The sequence below is a fragment of the Cherax quadricarinatus genome, unplaced genomic scaffold, assembly GCF_038502225.1.
Source record: "Cherax quadricarinatus isolate ZL_2023a unplaced genomic scaffold, ASM3850222v1 Contig1867, whole genome shotgun sequence".
In the NCBI taxonomy this organism is placed as follows: Eukaryota; Metazoa; Arthropoda; class Malacostraca; order Decapoda; family Parastacidae; genus Cherax; species Cherax quadricarinatus.
The window spans coordinates 66759-74945 of record NW_027196893.1 but is presented as its reverse complement, the minus strand read 5'-3'; positions in this window follow the sequence as shown (position 1 = coordinate 74945).

The window sequence follows — 8187 nt, the reverse complement described above, 5'->3', positions numbered from 1 at the left end:
AGCCTAGTCCGCAGTATTTATAGCAGAATTATCCCCAGGCCCTGATGAACTGTATGCAAGGGTTCTAAAGGAATGTAAAGAGGAGCTTAGCACACCTTTGGCTAATCTTTTCAACATATCACTACAAACTGGCATGGTGCCAGATAAGTGGAAAATGGCAAATGTGATACCTATTTTCAAAACAGGTGACAGGTCCTTAGCTTCGAACTATAGACCAATAAGCCTAACCTCCATAGTGGGAAAATTTATGGAATCAATAATTGCCGAGGCAGTTCGTAGCCACCTTGAAAAGCATAAATTAATCAACGAATCTCAGCATGGTTTTACAAAGGGGCGTTCCTGCCTTACGAATTTATTAACTTTTTTCACTAAGGTATTTGAGGAGGTAGATCATGGTAATGAATATGATATTGTGTATATGGACTTCAGTAAGGCTTTTGACAGGGTCCCACATCAGAGACTATTGAGGAAAATTAAAGCACATGGAATAGGAGGAGAAATTTTTTCCTGGATAGAGGCATGGTTGACAAATAGGCAGCAGAGAGTTTGCATAAATGGGGAGAAATCAGAGTGGGGAAGCGTCACGAGCGGTGTTCCACAGGGGTCAGTGTTGGGCCCCCTGCTGTTCACAATCTACATAAACGACATAGATGAGGGCATAAAGAGCGACATCGGCAAGTTTGCCGATGACACCAAAATAGGCCGTCGAATTCATTCTGACGAGGACATTCGAGCACTCCAGGAAGATTTGAATAGACTGATGCAGTGGTCGGAGAAGTGGCAGATGCAGTTTAATATAGACAAATGCAAAGTTCTAAATGTTGGTCAGGACAATAACCATGCCACATATAAACTAAATAATGTAGATCTTAATATTACGGATTGCGAAAAAGATTTAGGAGTTCTGGTTAGCAGTAATCTGAAACCAAGACAACAGTGCATAAGTGTTCGCAATAAAGCTAATAGAATCCTTGGCTTCATATCAAGAAGCATAAATAATAGGAGTCCTCAGGTTGTTCTTCAACTCTATACATCCTTGGTTAGGCCTCATTTAGATTATGCTGCACAGTTTTGGTCACCGTATTACAGAATGGATATAAATTCTCTGGAAAATGTACAAAGGAGGATGACAAAGATGATCCCATGTATCAGAAACCTTCCCTATGAGGATAGACTAAGGGCCCTGAAACTGCACTCTCTAGAAAGACGTAGAATTAGGGGGGATATGATTGAGGTTTATAAGTGGAAGACAGGAATAAATAAAGGGGATGTAAATAGTGTGCTGAAAATATCTAGCCTAGACAGGACTCGCAGCAATGGTTTTAAGTTGGAAAAATTCAGATTCAGGAGGGATATAGGAAAGTACTGGTTTGGTAATAGAGTTGTGGATGAGTGGAACAAACTCCCAAGTACCGTTATAGAGGCCAGAACGTTGTGTAGCTTTAAAAATAGGTTGGATAAATACATGAGTAGATGTGGGTGGGTGTGAGTTGGACCTGATAGCTTGTGCTAACAGGTCGGTTGCCGTGTTCCTCCCTTAAGTCAATGTGACCTGACCTGACTAGGTTGGGTGCATTGGCTTAAGCCGGTAGGGACTTGGACCTGCCTCGCATGGGCCAGTAGGCCTTCTGCAGTGTTCCTTCGTTCTTATGTTCTTATGTTCTTATATCCCAAAACAGTTATTTTTCACCGTGTTTTTTTTCGCCCCGTCTGAAGAAAAGGTAATGAGAGCTTTCACCGTGCTGTTCTTGCCTCAATCAACTAGATAAAAGTAGGACAGTGGTTGATAATACTCTGGAGATAACTAAGGAATGAACTGCGAAGTATTCTGCTAGCTACCTTTCTTATGCACTCTTATGTAAGTGCATGTATTCTCTCTCTCTCTGTAAATTAACTAGATTTTTTAGAGGTGACGGTTCAGTCAATAACCTCGTTCGTTTGGTGTTGCTCTTACTTGAGAAACAATAAAGTGAAATATTAATGCGAGGGAGCCAGTACAAGAGGGCCGCCCCTGGTGATGCTGCAGGTCAAGATGACTACCCCTGGTGATGCTGCAGGTCAAGATGACTACCCCTGGTGATGCTACAGGTCAAGATGACTACCCCTGGTGATGCTGCAGGTCAAGATGACTGCCCCTGGTGATGCTGCAGGTCAAGATGACTGCCCCTGGTGATGCTGCAGGTCAAGATGACTACCCCTAGTGATGCTGCAGGTCAAGATGACTACCCCTGGTGATGCTGCAGGTCAAGATGACTACCCCTGGTGATGCTGCAGGTCAAGATGACTACCCCTGGTGATGCTGCAGGTCAAGATGACTACCCCTGGTGATGCTGCAGGTCAAGATGACTACCCCTGATGACGCTGCAGGTCAAGAGGAATACCCCTGGTGACGCTGCAGGTCAAGATGACTACCCCTGGTGACGCTGCAGGTCAAGATGACTACCCCTGGTGACGCTGCAGGTCAAGATGACTACCCCTGGTGACGCTGCAGGTCAAAATGACTACCCCTGGTGACGCTGCAGGTCGAGATGACTACCCCTGGTGACGCTGCAGGTCGAGATGACTACCCCTGGTGACGCTGTAGGTCAATATGACTACCCCTGGTGACGCTGCAGGTCGAGATGACTACCCCTGGTGACGCTGCAGGTCAAGATGACTACCCCTGGTGACGCTGCAGGTCAAGATGACTACCCCTGGTGACGCTGCAGGTCAAGATGACTACCCCTGGTGACGCTGCAGGTCAAAATGACTACCCCTGGTGACGCTGCAGGTCGAGATGACTACCCCTGGTGACGCTGCAGGTCGAGATGACTACCACTGGTGACGCTGCAGGTCAAAATGACTACCCCTGGTGACGCTGCAGGTCGAGATGACTACCCCTGGTGACGCTGCAGGTCAAGATGACTACCCCTGGTGACGCTGCAGGTCGAGATGACTACCCCTGGTGACGCTGCAGGTCGAGATGACTACCCCTGGTGACGCTGCAGGTCAAAATGACTACCCCTGGTGACGCTGCAGGTCGAGATGACTACCCCTGGTGACGCTGCAGGTCGAGATGACTACCCCTGGCGGCGCTGCATAAACAGGCAAATTAAAATGTACATAGGTAGTGGTATAATATACCGGGACAATACTAAAGAGCGACAAAATCAATTACATGGAACCCTGGAAAGACAACATTTCTTCCATCACAGGATTTATCTCGTCTTGCCAGATTATGGCAGAGAAAATCGCCTTTAAACACACAAAACACACGGTTTTTAAAGCATAGATTTGAAGTTAAAAAGTCAAATTATTGATAAAAGTTTAAAGCGAAGACTATTAAACTTTCGTGTAAGATTTAAGCGAAGACAACCGAATGTTCCTTTCCAAAATTTTAGTCTCTCTTAAATCACAAAGCAACGAGAGGGACGACCAGCGCGAGTCACTTATTCTTTACCCATTTTCTCTGAGGGAAGAATCTTTGATGCCGATGAGGGGCTCTTGATCCAAATAAGTGGACCAATTCTTACGTTAGATCGCGTCTGATTACCTGCCGTTCACAAGACGCTATACGATCCTCTAAAATATAATACTAATTTTGATAATCTGCGTGTGTGTAGGTGACCAGGCACAGAACACCGCAGCTGAAGATGAAATTGTCTTGTTTTGCTTCTTGTGAAGTTTGGGTGTACAGTTAGACTAGTGGAGGGAGAGTGGAGGTCACAGTTTAGCACATTAGAATAGTAATGTCTGCGTTAGTTCCACCAGGCAGGAAGACTTGATTGCTTTTGTTGTTGTGGTTTTGGTTGGTTGGTTGTTATTGTGGTTGTTGGGGGTTGGGGTTGGTTGTTGCTGCTGATTTGTTGTTGGTTGTCGTGGTTGTTGATGTTAGGGTTGTTGTTGCTGTTAGCTGTTGTTGGTGGTGTTTTTTTGTTGATTATTGTTGTTACTGGTGGTTGTTGTTGGTTGTCTTCATTAATGGTTATTGTTAGTTATTGGTTATTGTTGTTGATGGTGATGTTGGTTGCTGCTGCTGATTATTGTTGTTGGTTCTTGGTTATCGTTGTTGGTTTGTTGGTTGCTGCTGTTTGTTGATGATCTTGTTAATTTACGTTGTGGTTGTTGTTGGTTGATGATGTTAAGGATAAGTGAAAATCTAAGGCTTCATAAAATAGCTGAGAAGGATGAGTGGAAGGATGGAGAGAGGAGGAACTCAGGTTAAATCCGAGGAAGCAAAAAAATATGTGTAATACTCTGGATAAGAAGCTCCGTACTGAAGTCAAGGGAAACTCTGGAAGGGAAGAGACGAGAGGTTCTTAAACTTGTGGGTAGAGCGAATTATTATTATTATAATCAAGGGGGAAGCGCTAAACCCGGAGGATTATACAGCGCCTGGGGGGGGATATGTGGAAGGCATTCAGGCTGAATTCGGGGAACTGGAGCACAGATCCAATTCCCTAAATCAAGAGCCCCTCACCAACATCAAGGAACCTTCCTTGAGGGGGGGTAGAGCGAAGGCTGAGCTGTTAACCGTCTCACCAACACCACAGTAACTAACTACCAACTACCATCACTGTCACCAACATCACAGTTAACGGCTACTACCCCCCCTCAAGGAAGGTTCCTTGATGTTGGTGAGGGGCTCTTGATTTAGGGAATTGGATCTGTGCTCCAGTTCCCCGAATTAAGCCTGAATGCCTTCCACATCCCCCCCCCCAGGCGCTGTATAATCCTCCGGGTTTAGCGCTTCCCCCTTGATTATAATAATAATAATAACGGCTACTACCCGTCACCAACACCATAGTCACCCTGTACCTTCACTATCACCAACACCACAGGAACCATCTATCACCACTGTTACCAACACAATTACCCTCTAGCACCATAATCACCAACAGCAAAATCAACCTCTTCCTGAAACAATAGACTTATATTCCTCTTCCTCCCCCACCTACGAGTATATGTACAATGTGCATAGTATATACACATTGTACATATACTTGCATGTTGTTTGGGGAAGGAAATATGTAAATACTTACTGTTGACTTTTACTAGTTCTTCATTCCTACTTTATCATACTACAAGCAGGTGTACAGGTCACAAGACGACACCTGTTCATAATACGTCACAACTACCATTTTCTGCCTTCATTTGCGTCAGCAACACACACACACACACACACACACACACACACACACACACACACACACACACACATTAAGCATCCACTATTACCTCTGTAACGGAACTCACAGTTAGAAGTGTGGGCGCAGCCGACCACCACTTAGCTCAGGATCCTCGGTGGTCCAATCTTCTGCCAACTTCCTTTACATACTAACAGTAACTTATTCAGTGTCTTTATTTTATACCGTTATATTTTTATCTGCTGTTGATGTGTATTTCTAACTTGTAACTAAACATATTTTTTCCTGCAGTTAAGGTGATTTATTGGTGAGTGTGTGTGTGTGTGTGAGTGTGTAATTGTTGGTAATAATTACCTGTCTGTTATTATCTCTTTTCTTTTAGCTAGACTAAAGCTATTCTTGTGGTATCCCATCTTCAGTACTTTATTCATCACTAGAACAATAAATAACCCAGCGTTGCCCTGGTATGTTTCATATCTCGTAAGATGAACTATTAATGTACAGGAGTAAAGGAAACTTTTCCTACACTAGATCTTAGGAAGGATTCAAAGGTTTTCTTCCCGCACCTGCCGTGTCAGGAGGCGGGTGTGGACGTCTCACTCTCCTGCCTTGACAGAAATCAGGTGTTGGGGACTGCATCCTATGTAAGATGAACTATTAATGTACAGGAGTAAAGGAAACTTTTCCTACACTAGATCTTAGGAAGGATTCAAAGGTTTTCTTCCCGCACCTGCCGTGTCAGGAGGCGGGTGTGGACGTCTCACTCTCCTGCCGTGACAGAAATCAGGTGTTGGGGACTGCATCCTATGTGACCCTGCACATAGTGCTAGGATGCAAGTGTGAGGGACTCACGCTCCTGCACCTATTTTCTCAAGAGGCAAGTGTGGAGGGATTTACATCTTTGTAAGTGCCTTGTCTGGAGACAGATGTAGTAACTTGTCTTGCCAGAAGGTAGATGTGAAGGACTCGTACCCTTACACCCACCTTGTCAGGAGATAGGTATAACTCACACTCTTGCACCCATCTTGTTTAGAGTTAAGTGTGGGGTACTCACGGTCCCACACCTGCTCTATCAATAGGTGGGTGTGGGGTATTCACGCTTATCAGGAGGTGGTATATTATCTAAAGTTTCGACTCTAATAACTAATTTAATGTAAAAAAAATGTCCATTGGGATGCCACCACTTAAATAAAAATTATAGAACGTCTGTGTTTTTTTTTTAAATCAGTATAAAAAAGAGCTTTAATATGATTTGCTAATGACCAGTGTAATCAACACAACAGTCTTACTAAGAAGCGCCGCCCTCAAATTAATATTATGGAATTCTTTATATACTCAAGCAATTAGTTTAAAAGAAGACCTTTAAAATATCTCACTCAACATATTGGAAAGAAAATAATGTCCCCCCCCCCTTCAAGGGGTGGCCTCTCCCCATTTAAAACTTGGAACGTTGTATTGTGTAAAACTGCTCCGGATATAAGTTTGTGACAGAATTTAATTTCACTGGCCTAAGTAAGTTGTAGAAAAATACACAAAAATATAACTTTTATAAACATATTGCTGGACCATTCCACGATAAAAGATTTTTTCTTGTCGCTTTAGCTTCTCCTTTTCTCAATTTACAACTGTGGTTCATTTCCTCCCTCCTGATGATGATGATAAGACAATTTCTCTGAAATCTTTCATATCCTTTCATAACATTATATGTGGTTATCATGGCTTTTTTTTTTCTTTCAGCCAACGAAGTTGTCTTCAGCGTTTTCAGACTTTTATGGGAAAATTTTTGGTGTTCAGTCCCACTGTTTTTTATCTTCCGGACACTAGCAGGGAAAAAACAAGAGACTACAATTACAAATTGTGAGAAGATGGGTGCAAAAAAAAAAAAAAACGCTAGAAAATATTTACACGTAGTGATAAACTTCTGACATTTGTGCAACTATAACTTATAACCTGTAAGTTACATTAAGAACAACAACCTAAGCCATTTTCCTCAGAGTTTAGTAAGTCTCGCCGCCTCTAACGTTCCAGCAATTAGTAGTAGTATACATAGCTGGAGATACATAAATAAATTACTTAATGCAGTCTTATAATAACAAAATTACTATCTGATAATACTTCACTGGATTAGATTTATCTTGAAGCCTCGTAGATTTCACGAGAAAAGTAGAATAACAATGTATACTTTCAAACAGCCCTAAAATATAACCATTTTATAAAACTATAAACGCACTTTAAAATACGTAAGAAGATTAATGAATTATTTGTTGTTTTCGCACAATACTTCCAAAAGATAAAATTTTCTGTAACCAGAATGGTGGTAGCGGCGTCATATTTATGACAGGATTACCAGAGCGAGGAGCGGGGGTCGCCACAGATAGGAAAAACATACGTCTGTGACGCACACTGAGGCTGGGCCACGCTAAGACTAGGCCACCTGGTTGTGATTGACGATGCAGAATAATGAGCAAGTGGGCAGTTTAGAGCAGCTTTAGATCTTGGGTTGGTGGTTAATGCGCTCGGCTGGCCGTTAGCGGGCTCCGCTGGCAGTTAGCAATTCTCGCCTGGCCGTTAGCGTTGTTCGGCTGGCCGTTAGCGATGCTCGGTTGGTTCTCGTGGGAAGTTCTAAACAGACGAAGAGGTTGGTAAGGGAATGAAAATCCAGTTGTTCCTCAGTGTTGGTGAAGGGAGGTGACAGCTCTTCTTGGGTGTTTGGGTGGGGTATGTCTTGAAGGAGATATAACTTGACCGTGTGCTGGATGGATATATATATATATATATATATATATATATATATATATATATATATATATATATATATATATATATATATATATATGCAATAAGATCACAGTAAACAGGTGATTTCAGAATATGCAATACAGCCACTGTGAAAAAATAGAGAAATTCCCCATTGTTCCTTGATAATGTGAGTAGTCACGAAAGCACTTGGAATTTCTCTATTTTTTTCACAGTGGTTGTTTTGCATATAGTATATATATATATATATATATATATATATATATATATATATATATATATATATATATATATATATATATAT